Below are 25,989 nucleotides of genomic sequence, written 5' to 3' on the forward strand. Positions count from 1 at the left end.
CAGGGCCCAGGTCAGCACTCCTGGTCTGCATACTCTAGTTTTGTGGGGCTGGTACCAGGTCCCTGCCTTTGTTCTCCGGCCCTTTGAAATCAGAAACCTGTTGCACAGGAGGAGCCAAGGTGTTCTTGGTCTACTGGCCACAATACTCCAATGAGTGGTACCAGCCAAAGTGCTTCATAGGGGGTGCCAGCAGCCATGGCAGCATGGCAGATGCATGTCCCTAGACATATTTATATGCATGTCTACAGATGGATGAATAAAAGATAGACAAATAGATGGCTGACTGGCTTGTTGGAGAACAAGAGTGGGATACTTTTGTGAAAGTTGTCAGAATAAAAATAGTCACTTGTGTTTTAAAAAAAAAAAAAACTCTGACAAATAGAGCCAAGGAAGGCCATGAAGAGAAGGGTTCACATGCATAAATACTCGGTGACAAAAACTACCACAAAAGACTGCAAAAAACACAACCTTGCACAAAGGCTATCACAACCTTACACAAAAAATACTTCTGTGAGAATATCTGCCCCCAACTGCCTGTCCAAACTTGGACTAGTGTCACCCTTGTTATTGATCCTTGTAACCCAAGGAAAATTATCTTAAAACAATTATGTAATCCTCCTCGTTTTTCATTTAAAAGCCTTTGTCTTTCTTTACCCCCTTGAATATGCATATAGTTTACTATGGCACACACATTGCAATGCTATATTCCTGAATATGTATAGTTTTCTTTTAGAGACTCTGTCTCTGTTTGTTATTTAGGTTGACACTTTTATAAAAGTGGAAACATACTACAGATAATCATGGGTATGCTATCTTGTATGTTACCTGGGCTCTACTCTGTATTCTGGGATTTTGTTAATTGTTCTATATCAGGGTTCATACTTCCCATTGGAGTGTGTATTCTGTTCTTTTCATTGGTTCTTAGGTTGGGTTATCTCAGAAGCAGAAACCAAGACAAGAAAGTTAGTGGAAGCAGTTTATTTGGGAGAACGTCCCAGGAAGCACTGGTAGGTGAATGGAAAAGTGAGGAAGGGAAGGGAAGAAAGCCAGTAAAGGGTGTGCCAGTAAAAGGTGACTTTTGTGGGCCGTAGGAGCAGCTCAGTCCCACCAGGGAACTCTGGGAGGCAGTGCAGAACACATATCAGAGTTACTGCAATTGACAGTGGAGAAATTGGATATTTATCCCACCTGATGTCAGTCATTGCTTGAGCATTGCTGGGAGGAACATTAACTTCCCAGCACTTTCTGCCTGCCCCTTGAGAGGCCAAATGGGCTCTGCTGATCAAAAGAACACTCAGAGGCTGGGCGTGGCAGCTCACGCCTGTAATCCCAGCACTTTGAGAGACCAAGGCAGGCAGATCACTCGAGGTCAGGAGTTCAAGACCAGCCTGGCCAACATGGTAAAACCCAGTACCTACTAAAAATACAAAAAATTAGCTGGATGTAGTGGTACATGCCTGTAGTCCCAACTACTTGGGAGACTGACGCAGGAGAATTGCTTGAATCTGGGAGGTGGAGGTTGCAGTGAACTGAGATCATGCCACCTGCACTCCAGCCTGGCTGACAGAGCAAGACTCTGTCTCCAAAACAAAAAGAAAAAAAACAGAAAACCCTCAGCTGTAGGTGGTTGCAGTTGGAAGCTCAAAAACCAGATACAGAAATTGTGAATGCTGAGGGGGGTGGGCAGGGCCCCAACAGTGTTGGTATTACTCGGGGATTTTGGATTGTTTTCCCAGTTCAGCCTGGAACCCTAGAGCCTTGCATACTTTTCAGAGCATCAGAGCCATTGCTCACTTCTCTATTTATCCGTTTTCCTCCAGCATTCATTTCCATCATTTCTCAGTCAGAAGATGAGAGAGATACACATATGCACTTAGTATATATATTCTGTCTTGATTTGGAGGTTTTGGTAAGGATACTCAAGATTTTGTTGACTGTCTTGTACTGTTTCTGGGGGCAGCAGTAAAGGTAGGAGTTGAGCCTTCCTGTGTATCTGGCTTCTCCATTCTCTCTAGAAGTTGGTGTTCCCCCCAAGCCCTTCCTGCCAGTCACCTCTCATAGTTTTTAAAGTTATCATATAATGATTTAAAAATGTGTCCACAAATTCTTTGACATTCTTCCTCCAAAGGGCAGAGGCTAATTCCCCTCCTCCTGAGTGTGGGCTGGACCTGATGATTCTCTTCTTTTTAATTAATTAAATTATTTATAGAGATGAGGTCTCGCTATGTTGGCCAGGTTGGTCTTGAACTCCCAGCCTCAAACAATCCTCCTGTCTCGGCCTTCCGAAGTGCTAGGATTACAGGTGTGAGCCACCATACCTGGCCTTGATGATTCTCTTCTAATGAATAAAATACAGTGTAAGTAAGGGTATGTGACCAGCAGATCAAAAGCATCCCGATTCCGCCCAGCTTGAAATCTTGGATCACTGACTCTGAGGGAAGCCAGCTACCCTATTGTGAAGCTACTCACCAACTCTGCAGTGAGATCCACAAGATGATTCTGTGAGCAGTCATGAGGAATGAAAGCCTCTGGATAATAGCCGCACGACAGAGTTAGGAAGAAGATCCTCTAGCACCTGTCAAATCTCTAGACGGTAAAACCTGAGCCAGAATCACCCAGCTAAGCTTCTCCCAGATTCCTGGCTCACAAAAGCTGTGAAAAGAAATGTTTGTTCTTTTAAGCCATTGAGTTTTGAGGTAATTTGTTAAGTGGCAGTAGATAACTATTAATAATAAAATTGTATTGGATTTTTCCATTTCCTAGTTTGGTTCTTTTTGGTAAATTTAAGGTTGGCTTTTAAAAATATTTTTTGCTCTCCTTTTAAAATGTGTAGTTTTTCACCATATTAAACAAGAACTTTGATATCAACTCTTTGCCTCGAATATGGCACGATATGTTAACCTTTGCTTTTCACTTCCTTTTTTTTTAGAAAGAGGGTCTTGCTCTGTCACCCAGGCTGGAGTGAAGTGATGCATCCTCAGTTCACCGCAACCTCTGCCTCCTGGGCTCAAGCAGTCCTCCCATTTCAGCCTCTTGAGTAGCTGGGACTTCAAGTGCATACCACCATGCCTAGCTAACTTTTGTGTGTGTTTTTTTTTTTTTTTTTTTTTTTTTAAATAGAGATGGAGTTTTGCCAGGCTGGTCGTGAACTCCTGGACTCAAGCGATCAATCTGCCTTGGTCTCCCAAAGTGCTAGGATTATAGGTGACAGCTACTGCACCTGGCCATTCCTTTTTATTATACGTAGTCATTGGGGATCTGGGGCAACTTTTGTCATTTTGTTTCTGGGACAACAGAGAAGAGGTAATTTATTCAGTGTGTCCTTCCCCCTCACATTTTACCTATAAAGAGAACAATGTGGAGAGGTTAATGCTCTTAATTGATAGAGACACTAACAAGTTCTAGACAAAAAAAGGCTTTAATGTAGCCTCCAAAAACCTCTTCAACATTTGTGGTTTTTTTCCACACCTACTTCTAACAATCCTCTTGGATTCTCTGGATTCTTCGTAACCTCAGTCACGGACACCACTACTGTTCTCTCCTTCTGGTTCATACTGATTAGAAGTGGCTGTTCCTCTGCATCACCAGGTTCATAACCTCAATGTTCTCTGTTCGAAATCTCTTAAGAAATATTTTTTCCTATAAATTTCACATTTGCATTTTATTTTTAGAGATATTGCATGAAGGACATAGAACAAAGGGCAGAATCTGATGAGTGGGGAGATTATGACCTCGTGAAGTTAAAGCAGAGTCTCTTAACCTAGAAACTAGAGAAAGCAGGTATTCCCTTCGAAGCAACTCTAGCACCTCCATTTTATAATAAGTTAAATCACTTTAAAATTTAAAAAATTATGTTGAAATGTAAGCATGGGAGAACAGAGCTTCAAGACATACTTGATGATTTGAAAAAAAAACTCTTGTAGAAATACACACTTAAAAATGAGAGCACAAACTAGTACATATTCTGTGATAAAAATCATGTAAAAAGGGTGGATATATATGGATATAGATTTGGAACTAAAGAAATGTAAATAGCTATTTTATTTAGGCCTAGACACCACAGGTACATTTTTTGAAACACCACAGGTACATTTTTTGAAACCATAAAAACAAAACCTTTCTGGAAGGAAGATATATAACTACATATGCCTGGGTGGATTTCTGTAAACATACTGCAATGGAGAATTTTTAAAAGTAAATTGGTGCCCGGTGCGGTGGCTCACACCTGTAATCCCAGCACTTTGGGAGGCTGAGGCGGGTGGATCACTTGAGGTCAGGTGTTTGAGACGAGCCTGGCCAACATGGTGAAACCCCATCTCTATTAAAAATACAAAAATCAGCTGGGTGTGGCAGTGCACACCTGTAATCCCAGCTACTTGGGAGGCTGAGGCAGAGAATCACTTGAACCTGGGAGGCGGAGGTTGCAGTAAGCCGAGATTGCGCCACTGCACTCCAGCCTGGGCAACAGAGCAAAACTCAATTTCAAAAAAAGAAAAAAAGTAAATGGGGCTGCGGTTATGAAGGAGAGAGAAAGAGAGCATTCTTTCCTTCTGGCTGATGTGGGTTTGTGAGATAAGACTTCCCTCGTGCCGGGCGCGGTGGCTCAAGCCTGTAATCCCAGCACTTTGGGAGGCCAAGACGGGCGGATCACAAGGTCAGGAGATCGAGACCATCCTGGCTAATATGGTGAAACCCCGTCTCTACTAAAAATACAAAAAATTAGCCGGGCGAGGTGGCGGGCGCCTGTAGTCCCAGCTACTCGGGAGGCTGAGGCAGGAGAATGGCGTAAACCCGGGAGGCGGAGCTTGCAGTGAGCTGAGATCCGGCCACTGCACTCCAGCCTGGGCGACAGAGCGAGACTCCGTCTCAAAAACAAACAAACAAACAAACAAACAAAAAAGACTTCCCTCGTATCTGTTTTAAAACGGTTCTGTGCTTCTTTCCCTCTCCCGCTTGGCCCCCTTTTGCTGTGGTCTGTTTTTCTTCTCCTCTCTTGATAGAAAATCTCCAAATTACTGTGTGACTGATTATTTTGCCTGAACAAAAATAATGATAATAAAACTTCCAAAAACTGAAGTATGGTAAGTTTCAATTTTAAAATCAGACCAACAAGGTGGTGTCTCAAGAGCTGAGCCTGCTGTCACCTTTGGCTTCTAAGAAACAACCAACAGCCTGCCTCAGTCTTCTACGTGTGTTTTCAGCCCTCTGAGTATGGAAATAACCTAAGGCAGGGAGCAAAGGCCATACAATTGAAAGAAATAAATAGGCCTGCTTATTAGGTCTCCCTATAAAACTATTTATGATCTGTTATGCCTCATCTATTAAAGAACGTAATAAGCACCACAGGTCACGTTACAGATGTGCATGTGGTTAACTTTAAAAATGCGGCTGTCTCCAGAAGGAATTCCGTTTGAAGAAGGGCCAGTTGCAGTGTAATGTCAAACTGTTTCCATCTGCCCTGTGGACTGCTGAACACTGATCATTTATGTCAGGGTCGACAAGGCCATTTTCTTCCCTGGGCAGGAAAAAAAAAAAAAAGAGGGCAGCGGAGGTATACATCAGGCCAGAGGGGGTAAATCTCTACAGAGAGGACTCTAGCTATGAGACGGTAGCTGGGTAGAGGTGACCTTGCAGAAGGCCAGGTGAGTATGTTCAGGAATCTGGGTACACTGTAACAAATGGGAAGTCCTGGCCAGGATGTGTCTGTAGTGGCAAGCTTGTAAAGCGGTATACAGCCCCGCTGTGGCAGTTAATCCCTGACTTGGCATCTTTGGGAGAGCTGAGGTCTTCTATCTTTTTATAAATGAACTGCAGCTCCGGGTGGTCGCAGTGGCTCACACCTGTAATCCCAGCACTTTGGGAGGCCAAGGTGGGCGGATCAAGAGGTCAGGAGTTTCAGACCAGCCTGGCCAATATGGTGAAACCCAGTCTCTACTAAAAATACAAAAATTAGCCAGGCGTAGTGGTGCACACCTGTAGTCCCAGCTACTTGGGAGGCTGAGGCTGGAGAATCGCTTGAACCTGGGAGGCAGAGGTTGCAATGAGCCGAGATCGCGCCACTGACTCCAGCCTGGGCGATGAGTGAGACTCCATCTAAAAAACAAAACAAAACAAAAGAACTGCAGCTCAGTTTCTTATGTTCCATTTCATCCTATGACCTGACCTCACACTACGTGGGTCAAAATAGATGTCTTTGAAATGCATGTGGTTTCCCTAAGTTATTTTAGTGTCAAAACTTCTGGAATTTGCCTAAAACATAAATCCACATCCCTTTCCACCTTCAGTCTTCATTTTTCACCTTTTCCTTGTAAGTATCAGTATCTATATTTTTTTATTCATGTCTTTTTTTCTTAGCTTTAAATTCTGGGTTTTATGACCCTTGCCTTATTATCACAGATTTCTTCTCTCATATGGCTTCCTGCTTTATTGTCTGTGGGCATACTCGCTACCTCTTCTGAAAAATTCTCTAGAGATTCTACACTAGGTCAGATCTTTGCTACTGGCAGCACAAACTTCATCCCGGCACTCGCATATGGCGGAAGAGACTAGCTGCTTTTCATATGTCAACTCAAAAGATGAGGGGTTTTTGAGGGTAATACCATCGTAAGTGGCTTTCATTTTCTTTGTACTCTAAAATTTTTTTCCAAATGTTCAATAATAAACATTACTTTAATTTACAATTTTAAAAGATGAGATATATATCATGAATAACCTTGGCTTCCTTTCATAAACCACTATGGCTCTATTATTTTATCCAAATCCTTTTTGAAGTTACATATTTTACCCTTTTAACTTATGAGTTCAAGAGCATTATAAATTGCCACTCATGATGAAGTAGTGATGTCTTTGATTTATAAAAGACAAATATCTAAGTTTGTCATTTTAGAGAATTGTACTTCTTTAGTCAAACATTGAATATTAGTCATGATTCTCATAAAACTTGCAAATGAATATAAAACATCTAAGTGCTATTCTCCTTTATTTTTTGTGTCTCTGTGGTAAGTAGTAAAATGAATTATAGCAAAGTCACTAATGTCCATTTAGCAGACGCTTGCTGGGTGTGGCTACACCAGAGGCTGGCTGTCTTGGTTAGGAGCATATGACATGGAGTCAGTGCGAGCTGGGTTTGTGTCCTCACTTATCACTTCTTACGTCACTTTTTCTTTTTATTTGCATGGAGGGGGTGAGAAACAGGTGTGTGGGGGCAGGAGGAGAGAAGCAAGGGGGCAAATGGAAGGGATGTAGCAAAAGAGAGGATGGAGGTGGGGGAGAAGCAGGTGGGAAGTACCAGGAGGATGAAGTAAGGAAGCAGGTGGGAGGAGAAACAGGAAAGCAAGAGAGGATGGGAAGGTGGTGAGAAGTGAGGGATGGGACCAGGGGAAGAGTAAGAGGTGAGGCCAGCAGGGAAAAGTGAGGGGGCAGGTCCTTTGTCATCTGGAACCAATTTTTCACCATTCTGAGCCTTTTTTTTTCTGACTTGCAAAATAGGGATGATAATAGCACCTACCTCATAAGATTAATAATATGACTGTTATGAGGATTATGTAATATAATCTATGAAATCCAAAGTGAAGGAAACACTACAAGATGCTGTTTCAGTTTCTTCAATAAATAAATTGAAAAGAAAATAAAGATGTTTTGCTCTGGAGGAGGGGAAGAGAGAAAGAGGACGGCAGAGAGAGCAAGCCTGAGTACATAGTACGTTTAGCACTACATTAATTTAAAGTTTTAGCTATTTATATTATGTGCTGTCCAAATTAAACTATACAACAGTTTACCGAAATCAAATAAATGTTCATGACATTCTACTAAGTGCACTTCTAGGTCGTCCTGTCATTCAATGAATGTTACGTTGTACCCGCCAGGCCATTTGGGGTTACAGTGAAAGATAATGACAGACCTCACTCTTGGCCCTGGCTTTGATGATTATTAGATGTGACATCTTGAACAAATAATTGTTCCACTTCTACATTTCCTCAGCTATAAAATTTGGATGAACATAATACCTGCCTCACAAGCTGTTGTGAAGATTCATTACAGCATTAGGTGTAATGTTTAGCACTGTACCTAACACTCAAAAAGTATCAATCAATAAATAAATACTGCTTCCCATTATAGTTATCACAATAATCAACATTTCACCTGCCCTCAATAAGCTTATTATCCAACAGGGGAGATAAGACACATCCGACATGTCCGCAGAGAACTATAGCTCAAGGCCCAAGGTGAGGAATGGTGCAAGCTACATACAGGTGTTGTGGGAACACAGGAGAGAGTGCAGGGATTTGGATACAGGGGACCAAAGTCAGGAGGTTTGTGTACAGACCAGCAACAATTTTTAAAGAGCCACTCCTCTGACTGTAGGAGCCGCAGTCTCTGGGTTTTGAGTTCTCTCTTCAGAGAACTGCAGGGTAAACTGCTGTGAATGCAGACTGGAGATCCCCTGAGATGCCACCATCCCTGCGCTGAGTGTGTCTTCCTGCCTGATGCATTTAAGTTACTGACATGCAGCAGGCAGTTGATGGAAGCCTGTGAGGAGAAGGGCACTCTGGCTGAGTTGAAGGGGGGCAGATAAATAAAGCTCACCTAAACACTGAGAGAGCCCAAGCATTAGGATAAAGGGAGATCAAGGATTCCTCTGCAGAGGGGTTCAAGGACCTCACTGGGAGGAGGAACGTGAAGTTTCATAGGAAGTTTTCTGAGGTACCTGATTCTCTTTGCCCTCCTGTCTACAGGACTCAGGGCACCAGGGCCAAGAGGTAGTGATACGAGTAGGAGGAGCCCTGGATTTGATTCAAAGGATCGATTTGAGTCCTGACTTCACTACATACAGAGCGGCCTTGGGCAAGTTGCATAACCACACTGGACTGCAATTTCCTCAACCATAAAACAGGTTTAATAATACCTGCCCTCAGTATCTCATGGGAGTATTGTGAGGATTGAGCGAGTCAATGTATATGAAACATGAGTTATTATTGCCGGTGACTTCGGTCTCTTTGTTCTTGACTTTGGATATGCTTTGTGTGTCTTAAAAGGAATTAATCACTCAAGTAAGTATTTCTGCGACTAGCCTTGACCAGGACAGATAAATAGGAAACACGTTTCTTTAAAGGTCATTTGTATTTAGGTATGCTTCAAACATTTTCTTCATTTATTTCTTCCCTCAGGGAAATCCCTGTTCTTTGCATGATAGAATACTTACTCATCTTTTTGTAATTCAACATAAATACTGCAATCACTTTAAAGTCACTGGTAGGAAAAGTAGGTTTCTTCTAGACTCCGCCATTTGCTATAAAAGGTAAAAGATGACCTTGTCTGAACTATAGGATGTAATTATTTCAGATTCTGAAAAAAAAAAAACGTTCTTTGAATAAACCATGCCTTTCCTTTGAATGTTTCTTTTTAAGAAAACTGCAAGCTCTAGCAAGAAAGATACCACAAAAATAGAAATGCCAATCTCTAAAGATCCCAAGACACTTTGAAAATAATAAATAATTAATTTTTTTCAAGCATCCTTAATATGATTAATCTTATTTTAGAGATGAGGCAAGGGAAGCCAACAGAAGTTAAGGGACCTGCCCAAGGTTATAAGCAGCCAAGCCTAGAATAGAAGCTGATTTGGAGCTCAGCACTTCTTCTAATGAAAGGGTCTCAGTTTAGTACAATTACTGAGTTTGAACAATGTCATATGCACTGTGGGAGACATCATCTAAGAGCCCATAATCTACTAGGGACCACCCTCCCAAAAAAAGTATAAAGCAAACAGCAGTGAATACTATAATTAGATGTCAAGATGTCATAAAAGAAGAGAAGGGGAAGAGATTAATTATGACTCAGGCAGAAGGGAAGTCTGGGTATATTTTTACAGAGGAGATGGGATTTGAGCTGAGGCTTTGGGAATGGGTTGGACATGTACAGGAGAACATGGGAAGGGGGACCAAAGGGACGTCATCCTGGGTAGAGTTCTGGTTTGCATCAATAACTAGGGATTGGAAAGCAAAGGAAACACTATTACAAAACAGCAAGTAGAACTGGGTTGTTCACAGAATAGAGATCAGATTGCCAAGGATTTTGAATTCTAAATTGAAGAGGTTGGATTTTGTTAGCCATGATGAGCCATTACTGGCTTCTGGGTAGGTAAGACATAAGATAACTGTTCTAATACAAAATAGCAATACAATACAAAAAAGACACATCCCCTGCTCCCTAAGTAGTCAGTGCTTATCAATAGGCCAAGAAGTGTTAGGAGTAGTAGGAGTAGGATGCTTTGGAGGCACAGACTAGGGGTATCCAAATCAGGGAAGACTTCCTGGAGGAGGTTTTTACTCTAGCTAAGTCTGGAAAATGAATAGAGATTGGTTAGGTAAGTAAAGTACAGAAGTGCATTCTAGGTAGTGACACTTGAAAGGTAAGAACTAGCATGAGAGGTTCAGGGAACAAGCAGCTCCATGTGGCAGGTCACAGCTGTGTGTAGTGGTGGGTGGAGGAAAAAGGATAGGAGACGAAGCCAGAAAGGTCAGTGAGCCTAAAGCATAAGAAATTGTATGTGCTAATTAAGAGAATAAACTTCAACCTGAGAGGTTTTAAAGGGTTTCTAAGTAGAAAAGGGACTCTGTTAGACAGGTGAAGTTCTGTTAAAACAGTTCCATTTCTAGTAAGAGCTTGACCTAGGTCGGTGGCAAGCCATGAGACTAGAACAAAACCATAATTTGGATGGAGAATTCAGACTACGCGGAGTGGAATTAAAAATCAAGACAAAGTCAGTGGCCAGGCTTGGTGGCTCACGCCTGTAATCCCAGCCCTTCGGGAAGTCGAGGCAGGTGGATCGCCTGAAGTCAGGAGTTTGAGACCAGCCCAGCCGACATGGTAAAACCCTGTCTCTACTAAAAATACAAAGGTGTGGTGGCAGGCACACGTAATCCCAGCTACTTGGGAGGCTGAGGCAGAAGAATTGCTTGAACCCAGGAGGCCGAGGCTGCAGTGAGCCGAGATTGTGCCACTGCACTTCAGCCTGGGCGGCAGAGTGAGACTCCGTCTCAAAAGAAAAAAAAAAGTCAACGGCTAAACTATGGGTTTGTACTAAGGGCTTTGGGATTTTAAAGAAAAACATGAAGCCTGGAGCATGATGCCAGGCAGGCTTCCCTGAATGGGGTATGGCCTGCATGAGGAGGGCATTCTGGGTAAGCACCACAAGGCAGGAGAGGAGAGAGGCATTCTAGGCAAGCACCACAGGGCAGGTGGGGAGAGGTATTCTGGGTAAGCACCGCAGGGCAGGTGGGGAGAGGTATTCTGGGTAAGTACCACAGGGCAGGTTGGGAGAGGCATTCTAGGCAAGCACCACAGGGGAGGTGGGGGGAGGCATTCTGGGTAAGCAGCACAGGGCAGGTGGGGAGAGGTATTCTGGGTAAGCACCACAGGGCAGGTGGGAAGAAGAATTCTGGGGAAGCACCACAGAACAGGTGAGGTGAGGCAAAGCCAAGTTCCATGTTTGTGAGGAGAAAGGGCTGTATTGGTGGAAAGTTTGTATTATCCTATGAATAGTAGTATGGTAGGCTGGCTTATAGACGACTTTGATAGGAGTAAGACTAAGTGAAATAAACAAGAAACTCACTGGAAACTTTTGAACAGAGTTTCATAAAATGACATAAAATGACATGACTCAGGGTATTTTAGTTTAGTTGCAGGTATTCGGGGTGGTTTAGGAGATGGAGAGAATGTCTGCTTATCCTGAAAAATCTGGCTTCAAGCTGTGGAGCCTTTCAAGTTCTCTATATCATTGTATTTTTTTTTAAGGGATGGCAATGAAATAAACATTTTTTTCCTACCACTCAGTTATAGTCTTATAGTATTAGCTATCACTGGCTAATCTAAGTCATATAATTGATGAAAGAAATGGAATATTCCTAGAAAGCTAACTTTCTGTGGCATTAGGGCACTCGGCAGGCTTGCAGGGGCCACCTGTTTTTAACTTTGGTGAAGAAAGATTGCATATACCTCAGCGAATTTTCGTGGGACCAGTCTGGGTATCCCTGATGAATTACTGTGTGGCAACTTTAAATCCAAGTTACTGTGCTAAGGCACTCCCATGGGCTCAATAGCGAAACAACGGAAGCCCAAAGGCACATGGAAGGAGAATGCAGTGAGTAAAAGAGAGACAGTCAACCAAGAAAGAGTTTAGAAACTGAGTAACTGCATATATCTGTGACCTGGATAGCCAGGAATGATAGGCCTATGGTGGTAAGATTCTTAAATCATGGCTTGGACCTGGGGAAGTAATAGTATATACTTCCCCTTATCTGCTTCACTGGGGCTTCTAGAAGAGCTCAAAGACTTAGAGCACAGCCAGACGTATAGTGGAATAGAAAAGGAATATACACTTATTAGAGAAATAAGAGGAGAGAGACCCGGGCAGATGGAGGAACACAGATCTAAGGATCTCTGAGTAAAATATCTCCTATGCCCACCATATATTTAGTTGCTGCTTCAAGTCATCGGCTTGTCTTTACGAGTAGCTTTGTTGCACTCAGGGTGTCTGGCCTGAGGGTATGTGACGTTTAGGATTTAATGCTGATGAAAGATATGAGAGATGATGGTGGTTCTATGTCCTCAGAGTATTCCACTTCTAAGCATCATTTAAAACAGTTGCCCCCTCCTTAAAATTTTCTCCTCTCTTGATTGTGTGATACCATGAGCTTCCTGTTCCGGTGACTTTTTTTTTTTTTTTTTTTTTTTTTAAAGACAAGGTCTCACCACTTAGTCACCCAGGCTGGAGTGCAGTGGCACAATCATCATGACTCACTGCAGCCCTGACCTCCTAGGCTCAGGTGATCCTCCCACCTCAGCCTCCTCACCTCAGCCTCTTGAATACCTGGGACTACAGTTGTGCACTACTACTCCTGGCTAATTTTTTAAGTTTTTTTTTTTTTTTTTTTTTTTTTTTTTTTTTAATATAGAGACAGGGTCTCCCTATGTTGCCCAGGCTAGTGTCAAACTCCTGGGTTCAAGTGATCTTCCTGCCTTAGCCTCCCAAAGTGCTGGAATTACAGGCATAAGCCACCATGCCTGGCCTAGTGGCTCCTTTTTAATTTCATTTGCTGCCTCTTTGTCCTCTACCTAACTTCCAAATATTGGAGTTCCATCGCAGGGCCTCTTCTCTAGCTATCCAATCTCTGCAGGTAAGCTCATCCAGTCTCCCAGTTTAAACATTTTATATATATATATATATATATATATACACACACACACACACATACACACACCCAGAAGACCCCCATATCTACAGTTCTGGCCACTCCCTAGAGTTCCTGACTCATGTATCTAAATGTGTACTTGATGTTTCCGTTTGGATGTCACACAGATATTTCAGATTTTATGAGTATAAAATTACACTTTTCATTTTTCTGCTTAATCTTGTCTCTTTTATCCCCAGTTAAATGTTACCACCATCCACGCAGTTGCTCAAGCAAGATCATCCGTGATCCCTTCTTTTGCTTCACTCAATTCATTAGCAAGTACAGACCATTCTACTTTTTTTTCCTTTGTTTGTTTTTTGAGACGGAGTTTTGCTCTGTTGCCCAGGCTGGAGTGAAGTGGCATGATCTCGGCTCACTGCAACCTCCACCCTCCAGGTTCAAACAATTCTCCTGCCTCTGCCTCCCAAGTAGCCGGGATTGCAGGCACCTGCTACCATGCACAGCTAACTTTTGTATTTTTAGTAGAGACGGGGTTTCACCATGTTGGTCAGGCTGGTCTTGAGCTCCTGACCTCAGGTGATCTACCCGCCTCGGCCTCCTAAAGTTCTAGGAATACAAGCGTGAGTTACTGCGCCCGGCCCCATTCTGCTTTTAAAATACATCCCAACCTGCCCATTTCTTTTCATCACCTCTGTTAATATCACAGTACAAGCCTTCATCTTCTGTGGTGTGGACTCCTGCTTTGCATGTCTACCCAGGCTTCACCAAGAAGCATGTAGCATAACATTCTCATTATGGTCTGCAAGTCTGCATTGTCTGCCCATTCCTACAAGTTCAAACCCATCTTGCTTTACTTTCCTCCTTGCCCACCCCCTTTCAGATCTTTTTTTTTCAGTTTCTCTAACATGTGCACATTCTTTTTTTTTTTTTTTTTTTTTTTTTTTTTTTTTTTTTTTTTTTTTTTTTTGAGACGGAGTCTCGCTCTGCCGCCCAGGCTGGAGTGCAGTGGCCGGATCTCAGCTCACTGCAAGCTCCGCCTCCCGGGTTCACGCCATTCTCCTGCCTCAGCCTCCCGAGTAGCTGGGACTACAGGCGCCCGCCACCGCGCCCGGCTATTTTTTTGTATTTTTTAGTAGAGACGGGGTTTCACCGTGTTAGCCAGGATGGTCTCGATCTCCTGACCTCGTGATCCGCCCATCTCGGCCTCCCAAAGTGCTGGGATTACAGGCTTGAGCCACCGCGCCCGGCCTACATGTGCACATTCTTGATTGAGTTCCCTGGAAATGGTTTAGGGGCAAGGTAGGGGTGATCTGGAAGGAGTGAGGGCATGAGAAGAGTGGAAAGAAAAGGAAAAGACAAAACCAAGTGCATGATTTTGAGATTGCTGTTTTGGGCAATAAGGCTCTATTCTGCTGAGATCCCCCAAAAGGTATATAGAATGCCTTCCAGAGATGTGAACCTAAGGGACAGGAGACTGGGACACTGTCTACCAGCTCCTGTCCCTGACAATTGAGGGTTGTTTGGGGGGCATTAGCACAAGCTGCCCTGTGGCACTATCAGAGAAAGTAGAAAGAAGCTCAGAAGCTTGAGGTGGGTGGCCGTCAGCTGGAGGTGAGTTTGGGCTTTCAGGGAGCTATTCATCACAGCTGTGGCTGAAAACAGGAAGGCTGAGGGGCTGCTATGAGAGGCTACTCCAAGCTCTTTCTTGTGTTGGTGGCTGCTTACGTGCTGTTTTCTTGGCCTCCATGGACTTCTCTTCATCCCAACTCTGTGAGTAGCTGGAGTCCTCCCATCCTTTAGAGCTCAGTTTAAATAGCATTTCCTCAGAGATACCTTCCCTGTTCTGCCAATCTAAATTATATTTCCACTGGTGGTCTCCATCACAGTACCTTCAGGACATATGCCAGGATTTGTGATGATATATTTTTGTGTTACATGTTATGTCTGTCATCCACATGAGTCTGTAACTCCCTCTTTTGTTTCTCTCTGAACATCCAGAGCCTGACATTATATCTGGCAAATAGTAGGTCCACAACTAATGAATGAAAGAGAAAAAGCTATACGCCTGAATCTGTAGCCCAGAAACCTGTCTCAAGTCCATCTTTTGGCAGCACAGGCAGGGGGCCTTGTTCTCCATCAAGCCTGCCTAGCTGTTGAGAGAGCTCAGGTTTTCTGGGCCATAACTGGGGCAATAGTGGGAGAAGTTTTAGGGCACCGTATGAACAGGGGAGGATTTGACAAGTGTTTGTGGAGCTTTCACTGTGGGTCAGACCCTGTCTAGGCGAAGGGGATAGGAAAATTGTGAAGACCCAGTACCTGTTCTCATAGAGTGGTCATGGGAATCAAAGGAACTTAACAAGTGGCAAACCGATTGGAAGACTGTAAAGCACTAGGCAATGTGAAGCCTTTTGATGGTGAAAGGCTGGGCTAGGCCAGGCACAGTGGCTCATGCCTGTAATCCCAGCCACTCAGGAGGGTGAAGCAGGAGACTCGCTTGAACCCAGGAGGCAGAGGTTGCAGTGAGCCAAGATTGTGCCCCTGCGCTCCTTGGGCAACAAGAGTGAAACTCCGTCTCAAGAAAAAAAAAAAAAAAAAAAAAAAAGCTGGGCCAGATAGTTCTAAGGAGATTTCTGGCTTTTAATCTAAGGCATTTGTTATCAAGTGGGGCAGGGAGGATGAGTGTCTTGAGATCTGAGGGAGATTCTTGAACTATTTAAAGTAACGGGGTGCTTGAAAATAGTTTTGCTCACAGCTCTCAAGAGCTGTCTAGCACTTTGGACGATGGTTTCAGATATAGAGCGCAGCTGTGCAGTTCCCAAGCCAGGTAGGACTTTGGTTCTGTGCCACTTTCTCTATGGTAAGTGAGTAGCTAGGTAGGATTAAATCTGATATGCTTTCTTTAAATTTTCAGCTCATGACTTGATACATTTTTCTTTGTAGTAATAGCCAAAAATGAATGGTAACATTGAACAAAATTTGGTATAATTTATCTCTAAACTTGCAACTGAAAAGTAAATTTTCACATTAAATATGTTCTGTGGTAACATCTACTTTAACTACAGTATCTACTAATACAGAATCTGAGTGTTAGAAAGACCCTGAGAAATAAATGTATTCATTGCCCCATGTCTCTGAGTCTCCTAAACTGCTGCTCAATGTAGACTCTCCATTCATGTCTAAGTGTTCAGAACGTCCCAGGAATTCAAAGAGGTAACATTCTGAAAGCATTGGCAGGTCACCAAGGGATAGTGGAATGAGTAAGGCCTGGGAATTGGGAGACTTGGTTTCCAGTTCCACTCAGCCACTACCTGCTGTGCAGTCACAGGGACAAATGCCTCTGGTCTCAGTTTCTCTAGTTGTAAAGGGTTACCTGACTTTTCAGATTTAATTGTTCATGGAAGACACAGAGAGACAGTACAGTACATTTATTAAGAGCTTGGTTCCTGGAGCCAGACTGTCTGGATTCAAGTCTGTGCTTGAGAGAGTGTTGGCCTAGAAGATCTAGAAGCCCTAAACACACATGGATGCTGAAATAAATATGTGCGGCTCAAAATATTTGAATAAAAATAATAGTAATTTTGACTATTATATTAACAGTAGTGTCAAGTATTGGTATAAGTTGTATTGGAATATAACAATAGTGTTAGGGTAGTATTGGTAGCACCCTGGGGTCCCATAAAAATGTAAGCTTCTGTTTCTTTAGGAAATTGACTTTATTTTTCCTTTTAAATAAAGAGGAAAGGGTCCTCCCCAAGATTTTTTTTTTTTCTTTGCAGTCCTAATTGTTTTGCAGCATTGGAAAAACAAATCAAATATTTAATTTTTTAGTGTTTTAAGTATATTCTCTTTCTTCTGAAGTGGTACAATCATTAAGAAAATGTCCTCAGTTACATCCCCCTGCAACCTTCACTAGATATGCCACCAGTGAAAAACATTTACCTAAATGGAAACTTTCAAAAAATTTAAATCAGTAAGAAATTAAATTCAAACTAATTTCAAAGGTGATGACTATGTAAGTGTTTGAACTCAGGCCTCCAATAGAGAAGTGTGGTAGGGAGGAGAGTGATAGCAAACCCTCTCCTCTTCACCATGCAGGGGAGGAAAAACATCTTTAGCTCCCCCTCCCTAGGTGCGTGGCTGAAGTCCCTGTTACATAAGACAGATTAGCAGAGAAAATTCGACACATTTCGTTAATGTAGGTTTTATGTGACATGAGTCTTCATAGGGAAATGAAAACCCGAGCAGTTAAATGTGTGTGTGTGTGTGTGTGTGTGTGTGTGTGTGTATGTATCTCAGGTTTAATGAAGAGTGGACAGTTGTGGAGAAATATGATTAGGCAACACAGTGTGATCTGATGGTAAAAACCAAAGCAAACTTAGCAAGGCCTGTTAGTTCAGATTCTTCTCTGTGATGTTGTGTTTGGAGATAAGGATGCTCCTTTCCTTGTGGACATAGCGAGGGCATCTCTAAAGTGAGGATCTTAGGACCTGCTTCAGGGTAAGGTCAGAAAATCTCCCCTGGGTTTTATGATCAGCTACAGGAGAAAAGGGTAGGAGAAGGTCGGAGAGACTTTACTGCTTCTGCTTTTTCTCAAATGCCAAGGTGCCATTTTTGGGGGTAGCGTGTCCTCAACCCCATTACTCATTTCCCACAAACTGGGAAATTTTGAGTTGACTGTAAGGAAATATCGAGTTCTCACCGAGGGGCTCAGTCATGAAAAAGGAGGTACTGTAATTTTGTTTGATTCCATACAGCATGTAAAAGAATGATCTAGAAAACTTCCCTGCTCTCAGGTTTGTGAGCCTAAGCACACAGCTTCAGGTTGCCCCTGCTCGTTTCATTCTTGCTTTCTGGGCATAGCCCTGTCTGCAGCAGCCCCTGAATGTGGCCTAAAAGGCAAAAAAGTACAACATCCCAGTGGGCTTTCTCAGCCCTGTACAATTACGTATATAGGCGACCTCCAGCCTCATTCACCCTCTCCCAGCATTTCTGCATTCTGGTTTCAGTTCACCTCCTAGGGTCCTCGACAAATCAGTTTCCATCTTTGCAGCCACAGACCCTCGCCCAGAAAGTTGTAGTGTGGTTTTGTGTACTGTCTCTTCAGTTTCAAGAGCCATCCATTTGAAGGTGTGCTGGAGTTCTGCTTCTTTCCTACTTTTCTCCACATCTTGCACAGACAGAAGTGTGTTGAGGATGACTCCTCCACCCTCCCCCATATTCCCAATCCTATAAGTTGGGTTGCAAAGAGCTGTTTTCCCCAGGCAGGGAACTCTGCCTATCGTATTGATTTCTTTGGTTGTCTGGAGAAAAAATGCAAAATAGTGCATCCACCCTTTCCCGTTTCTCTTCCAGGCAGCAGCTGGTGGGTGCAGTGACCCCAGCCTCAGAGCTGCTTTGGGCAGCTTCTGACCTCTTCTCGCTACATAGACTCCATCAGTTCTGTTGTGAGCTGCATGTTGCAGAAATCTCATCTGTCCTATTTGGAGAGAAAGATTTAAATGCTTGAAGAAAGGTTATAAAGCATTCCTTTTTCCTAGTGACACAGCATTCAATCACATTCAGCTCCTGCTAGTTTTGGGAGAGGCAGCTTAACAGAGTAGAGTTCTAAGAAGAATGCTGTGTTTTGTAGACACAGATTGCCTCCCTGGAGATTCAAGGGAATGCCTTAGGCCATAATAGCCTGGAGGCCAAGAAGAAATTTCTGCCCTGGAATAACAATTGGTCATTGAGCTCTGATTTTGACTGGGTTGTTCTCCCTTCTACTATGCTGCCCTCCACTTCTTCCCCGTCACCTAATCCAGAACAGACACTCTGGTAGCATGGATAGCCGGGGAAGGAGACTGCCAATGAGCAGAGACAGCAGAGGACAGGGGTCTAAAGTTGAGTCCATTTGCCCATTTTGGGGGTATAAATTGTGGACCAGTTGCAAGAATGTGTAACAGAATACACATTTGGGATTTGTGGTCACTGAGATAATAATAGCTGATACTTTATAATGTTTTCCATGTAACAGACTGTATGAAGTGCTTCACTTATAGAAATTATTTTATCATTATAATAAGTCTTCAAAGTGCTTCCTCTTACTTTCCTTTCTTTTCTTGTCTTTGGAGACAGGGTCTCACTCTGTTGCCCAGGCAAGTGCAGTGGCAGGGTCATACATAGCTCACTGCAGCCTTGAACTCATGGGCTCAAGTGGCCTGCCTGCATCAGCCTCCTGAGTAGCTGAGACTACAAGTGTGCACTACCATGCCAAAATAATTTTATTTTATTCTATTTTTTTTTTTTTTTTTTGTAGAGGCGGGGGTCTTGCTATGTTACCCAGGCTGGTCTTAAACTTCTGGCCTCAAGCAATCTTCCTGTCTCAGCGCCCCCAGTAGTTAGGACTACAGGTGTACATCACCACGCCTGGCTAATTTTTATCTTATTTTATTTTTTGTAGAGACAGAGTTTGGCTGTGTTGCCCAGGCTGGTCTCAAACTTCTGGCCTTAAGCCATCCTCTGGCCTTGGCCTCCTAAAGTATTGGGATTACAGATGGGAGCCACTCTATCTGGCTGAGATGGTTGATTTTATTATTATCCTCATTTTATAGTTGAGGAAACTAAAACTTGGAGAGGTTAAGTAACTCGTGTAAGAGCACACAATTAGTAAGTTATCTAAGTACAGTTCAAATCCTGCTCTGGTGTCTATACTTTTAATCACAGCACTATACTCTGACTTTTCCAGGAGATTGTTAGTTTAACAATCTCTAAGGTTCCCAATCTTTGTTTTATGGGTTAGAGACACAAGAAATTTGGAGGCCTAGGAGGCTACTCCTAGTGTTATGCAGGGCTGTTGACAAAAAGAACCCATTGCGCAGAAGAGTTGAGATGAATTATAATTTTGATCTGAAAATGAAATGAAATAAAATAAAGTAGAGGAAAACCAGAAAATATTGACTAGGGAAGGAAGATGAAAATAAGAGAAAAAAGGGAAGGATAGTGAAACTACATTTATTCATTTGGTTACTAAATGAGTGTCTCTTACATGCCAGGCAATGTGTTGAGCCTTGTGCTAGACACTGGAAACTAAGGGCTTACAAAAAAAGAAGACACACTTTTGCCTCTGGGAAACTTTTACAGGTTGAACATCCTAATATGAAAATCCAAAATCCAAAATGCTCCAAAATCTGAAAGTTTTAAAGTACCAACATGAGCCACAAGTAGAAAATGTCACATCTGACCTCATGTGGTGGGTCATACTCAAAACACAGTCAAAACTTTGAGTCATGTACAAAATTACTTAAAATATTGTATAAAATTACCTTCAGATTATGTATATAAGGTGCATGTGAAACATAAATGAATTTTCTTTAGACTTGGGTCCCATCTCCAAGATATCTCATTATATGTATGGAAATGTTCCAAAATCCAAAAATACCTGAAATCTGAAACTCTTCTGGTCCTAAGCATTACAGATAGGAGATACTTAACCTGTAGTTTACGGGGGAGGGGGAGGGGTGGGTGACCTTCATCAAATAGCCTCATACATAAATTTCAAATTATAACCCCTATTTAGTGCTATGAAGGAAACATTCACAGGGCTTAAAATAGCATAATAGGGGCCTGACCTAGTCTGCCTCCTGGTTAAGATGTGTAGGACAGAGATTTGATGAATTGCCTCTCTTAGGGGAAAGTGAAGTTGATTCTGATATTCTTGAGTGACTAAAACTTGCAGACAAGATAGTCATCTTAGTGTTTCATTAGAAAAAGTTTGACAAGGAACCATAATGGGCATGATTTTGGCCTTTAAACTCTCTTCTCCTTCCCCTACTTGTTCAAATTTTAACCTATTTCTTCTGGCCCAGTGTCCCTTTCTCTACACTGTACCTCCTAAGCCACTGTCATTTCCTCATCGGTAACAGTTTTTCCTTGGGTAATTGTCTACCGAAGGGTTCATTTGTCAACAAGTCCACTCTCATGCCTCAGCTTGGCAAAAACATCTGGGAACCAGTTGTCTAACCTAAATTTCCCTCCATCCTTCTGTGTACCCCTGGAAGGTTTACCTGAACCAAAAGGCTGCAATATTCTTCATTGCTTATTAGACTCATTCTCTGAGTCTCATTTTATATTTTTATTTTATTTTTTGAGACAGGGTCTCACTCTGCTGCCCAGGCTAGAGTGCCATCACCTTCCCGGGCTCGACCTTTTTGGGCTCAGCTGATTCTCCCACCCCAGATTCCTGAGTAGCTGGGGCTGCAGGTGAATGCCACCATGCCCAAATTTTTTTTTTTTTTTTTAAGAGAAGAAGTTTTGCCATGTTGCCTTGGCTGGTTTCGAAGTCCTGGGCTTAAGGAATCCATCCACCTTGGCCTCCCAAAATGCTAGGATAACAGGCGTGAGCCACCAGGCCTGGCTCTGTCTCTAGATTGAAGACTATTTTGGCATTATTTTTTTCACCACATACACAATGTATACTTTGTTACAGAGAAAAATGCATGAAGTAAATCCCATTTCTTTTATTCTCCCTTCACTCCACAATGGGAAAGATTGGAACACTCAGAATTCTAAGATAGTGATAAAACAAGTAATTGTAGAGCAGTCCAGAATATCTTATGTCATAGTTAATACTGACTTTGTATGTTACGGGTAATATTGCTTTTCAAACTGATATTTTTGAAGGTCAAAAAAATCTGACTAGCTTATAGTGCTTTAGACATTAGGAGTTATATTTAGTTGAAAATTAGGAGAATGGTTATTTTTACCACTACTATGCTACAACTGCTCTTTGCCAAGGATATTCTTCATGTGGACATGGAGTGATACCCAAAATGTTAGGTCATTGCCTCTTGACAGAGGCTTCTTGTGTTTAGATTTCAAAATCTACAGCCTCTGTTGAAGTCAGTAGACAGCAGGATAAAAACACACATACTTGAAACATATTCCCATTTTCTCCCTTCCCATTAAAACTGCTGTCCACAGGCCAGGTGTGGTGGCTCATCATGCCTGTCACTCCAACACTTTGGGAGGCCGAGGCAGGAAGATTGCTTGAGCCCAGGAGTTCGAGACTAGCCTGGGCAATATAGTGAGATCTTGTCTCTACAAAAAATTTACAAATTAACCAGGTATGGTAGCTTGCGCCTGTAGTCCCAGCTACTCAGGAGGCTGAGATGGGAGGATTGCTTGAGCTCAGGAGGTGGAGGCTGCAGTGAGCTGAGATTGTGCTATAGCATTCCAGCCTGGGCCACAGAGCGAGACCCTGTCCCAAGAAAATAAAACAAAACAAACTACTTCCCACACCAGGGCATAAAAACAGGCACCAGAAGTCAAGAGATAGTATTTTTTATTTCCTTGCAGGACATAACAGAGATTTTGGCAAGATGCCCTGAGAGAAAGGACCTCACTATCTCAGGGAGTTGAGTCCAGCTGCCTCCCCACGCTGCCTACTTTTTAAAAGGCTGTGTCTCCCTCATTTCTGAGAATGTTTCCTGGCCTGAGGTGGGCTGCAAGATTCTAGAAGCTTCTGCTCTAGGCACTTGAAAGGGACCCCAGGTGACTACCCTGACACCTTTCAACCTGAGCTTTCACTTCCGGGTGACTGCCTCAGCCTGCTTGTCCTGTCTCCCAGGAATAGATTTGTAGGAATTTCATTATTGAGAGAGGTCAAGTGGAAACTATTGCTCAGAGAGAAAATTGTACTTCCCAAATGGTATAAGTCAAAGTAAGTAGCATGCGTTTTGTCATTCATTCAGGCAGTATCAGTTGAGCAGCATTATTTGACAGTCCTGGGCTGGGGCTGGAGTGTACAGTGGTGAGCAGATAGCCCTGGGCCCTGTCCTAGTGGAGCATGCTATCTACTAGGGGAGAGAGAGACTGATGAAAATGACTACCCAAATAAGTGATTACAACTGTGAGAAGTGCTGAGTAAGGCAAGGTAGGAAGCCAGGAGAGTGCAAGTGAGCCTGGCAGGTTCCTGGTGAGCTGAGACCTGTAGGGCATTGCCCTTTTTGTCCCTTGCACTTGGCTGTCTCCTGCCTGTGGCCTTATGGTCTGCTCTGGAACACAGATACCTAGTGGGGCAGGGCTTTCATGGGGAGTAACATGTATATTCACAGTATAGCGTCTTTGTTCAGCTCTTGATGGTTGGTCCCTGGGTGGCCTCTGGTATCTGCGGAATCAGTCTGGGCTCTCAAAATAAGAGGGGTGTTCTTCTAAGTCTTTCTCTGCAACATGTAAATTATTTAGATAAGGCATTTGACTAGGAGGTACATCTAAGAGTCACTACACTTTGCAAAGCATTTTAACCACATGATTTCAGCTGGTTCTCATGCTAGCCCCACAAAGTAGGTTTTTGTTAATCATTCCCAATTTACAAAGTGAATAAATAGACAAGATTGATGTTTCAGCTTTTCATTCCTTTGCTTTGCTTATCATAACACTTAATGCACTTCATTGTCATGACTTGTTTAATTGTACACTTCCCCCATGGGATTGTAAACTTTACAAAGGCAGCTATAATCACCACCACATCCCCAGCACCCAGGATGTGCCAGTACATAGCAATAATTATTTGTTAAAATAAATAAATAAGTGAATGAATACACTGTGCCTAAGAAAATCTGTGTTATGATAGAAGAAAAAGACATTGAACTAATTTTCCAGTGAGATGTAACTGAACAAGACTATGGAATTCAAGGCCACAGTAAATGTAAGGGCCAACCCAACTTTTCACATGCCTGAACTGAAAATTTGTAAAAGACATGTGAAAACACATAACAATTATCTTAAGCCTCTCCCACAAAATTACTACCTCTACCTCTGACTCGTCAGCCCTGGTGCCAAAAGGCACAATAAGAATCCCCTCTCCCCCTTCAATTTCCTGCTCTGCCTCATGTCAAGATAACCTCTGAGTAGGGTTCCTTTACACGTTGAAGCTGCAACCAGAAGTCCTGAATGGCTACATTAGAAGCCTGATGTCATCAGGACAGGGGTAAAATGGGACTGGCTTTAGCACCAGGACCCCACACTTTCCCTACCTCCTTTCTCTGTCCTCTACCAACCTCTTCCCCACTTTCCATACCCACTTGCTGTGTGCAATCCAATGCCTTGCTTATCAGTAGTGCTCTTGCTCTTGATTCTCCACTGGCATGGGAAAGATATTCAGACCAAAAGAATCTAGCAAACAGGAAGACCTCAGGAGTCATTTGGTTCTATTAATACTATCTAGATTGGGGGAAGGATGTTTCCCAGTTTCACAATGAATCGGGTGTTTATTGTTCTAGGCCTTTGCTGCTGGACCCAGATCAGATGGTAACTTGAGAGCTGGACCTGCATCATGGTAAGCCTGTGACCCCCAGCTGTTATACCACCACCGCTGTTGTCACTATTCTGGAGTGTTAAGTTTCCTGCCCTAACAACTGTTCAAAGAATTTCACTTGAGTAAATTATGTGCAACTATTTTATAGTGGCTTAGGCAGAGAGGATTTTGGGTCATGGCTGGATATTATGTACTCAATAGCATGTTCAAACATTGAGATTAGTGTTCCAGGTCTCTCTCAGACCACCCCCACAACATTACTTTTATTTGAATGGAAGCTTTTTCTGGATAAGGCCAACAATGCAGAGATCCATGCAAGTTTTTCTAAGTCATTAGTGGTTCCTTTTTAAATAATGACTACTAAGGGGGAAAAGTTGGGGTCATGAAGGAAGAGGTCTTAAATGTATTAGTACTTCAAAGGGAGAAACAGTAAAAGAATAACACGAGTATTTTAAGTTTATATTCTCCAGATTATCCACTATAAAAAATTGACTCACACTGGAAGCAATGAAAGTGTTGTAAGAGTATTTATAAATAAAATTGTGAATGGATCAGCAGTCAGGAAAGTGGTTGCTGGTCTCACTTCTGCCTCTTAACTACTTGCGTAACTGTAGTTCAGCTGCCATTTCTCTCTTGTAAACCTCATTCTCCTCATTTGCAAAATAATGGGGCTGGATTGAGTAATCTCTAGAGTGCCCTTCGCAGCAATTAGATTCTCTAGTTTGATGAAGTATTGTAAATATCTGAAGGAAACCAGTACAATCTGTTGTTTTCAGTGAAGTTGGCTTCTAAGCTGTCACCAAGAAGGAACTTTTTAAGCCACAAACCAGTAAGTGGCATTTCAGTGAAACACTTTGTAACCGAATTTAAATTACATTAAAAAATCAAACCCTACTGGAGTCTACCTGGGAATGTTTAACTGCATTGATTATTTCAACATGACTTGAAAAAAATGAGATTAATGATAATATTCAAAAGAGAGATAACTCTAGTAGTATTACTGTACTATAAATAAAATACAAAACAATACAATCTCTGGTTATTATTGAGGGATTTATTTTTGTAAAATGTCATAGCAAAACATGTGTAGTTGGGAAAAGAATGTCTGCTTCAAATCTTGCTAGAAGGCAATTTGTATGTTAGGAAGTACTGTCTCTGACAGCTCAGAAAGCAAGGGCTCTTCTATAATTTTATATAAGGATGACATCCTTATGATATGAATCTAGATTTTTTTTAGAAGTTGAGTCCCACAGGACAAAGCCTTGGTTTGGATGAGTAATGTGAAATACATCACAGGGCAATTTGCTAGTGACGCAGGATTCTTCTTGGTCATTCTACCAGCTGGAGACCCCTGGCTGGTGACAACCCTGCCCAGGTGGATGGCGGCATGTTAACAGCTCTGTCAACCCTGTTGCCCTGCTTTGGCCTATGGCTCTGAGGCTGGCTCAGCCCCACCACTGTTACAGCCTTCTTTGTACCCATGTTTGGTGGGTCCTGAGCTCT

The 25,989-nt window shown here is 42.6% G+C and overlaps 1 long non-coding RNA gene across 8 annotated transcripts in view; it reads left to right on the forward strand.

Annotated features, from left to right (window-relative positions):
- The window catches only part of LOC105499959 (uncharacterized), a 92,757-nt gene that overhangs the window by 21,558 nt on the left and 45,210 nt on the right, over window positions 1-25,989 (forward strand). For all 8 annotated transcript variants that reach the window (XR_011624786.1, XR_011624787.1, XR_011624784.1 and 5 more), the window contains exon 2: window positions 24,452-24,507. This is a non-coding gene — a long non-coding RNA (uncharacterized lncRNA). The remainder of the gene's footprint in view (window positions 1-24,451; window positions 24,508-25,989) is intronic.

Source organism: Macaca nemestrina, chromosome 6 (genome assembly GCF_043159975.1).
Source record: "Macaca nemestrina isolate mMacNem1 chromosome 6, mMacNem.hap1, whole genome shotgun sequence".
Taxonomy (NCBI): Eukaryota; Metazoa; Chordata; class Mammalia; order Primates; family Cercopithecidae; genus Macaca; species Macaca nemestrina.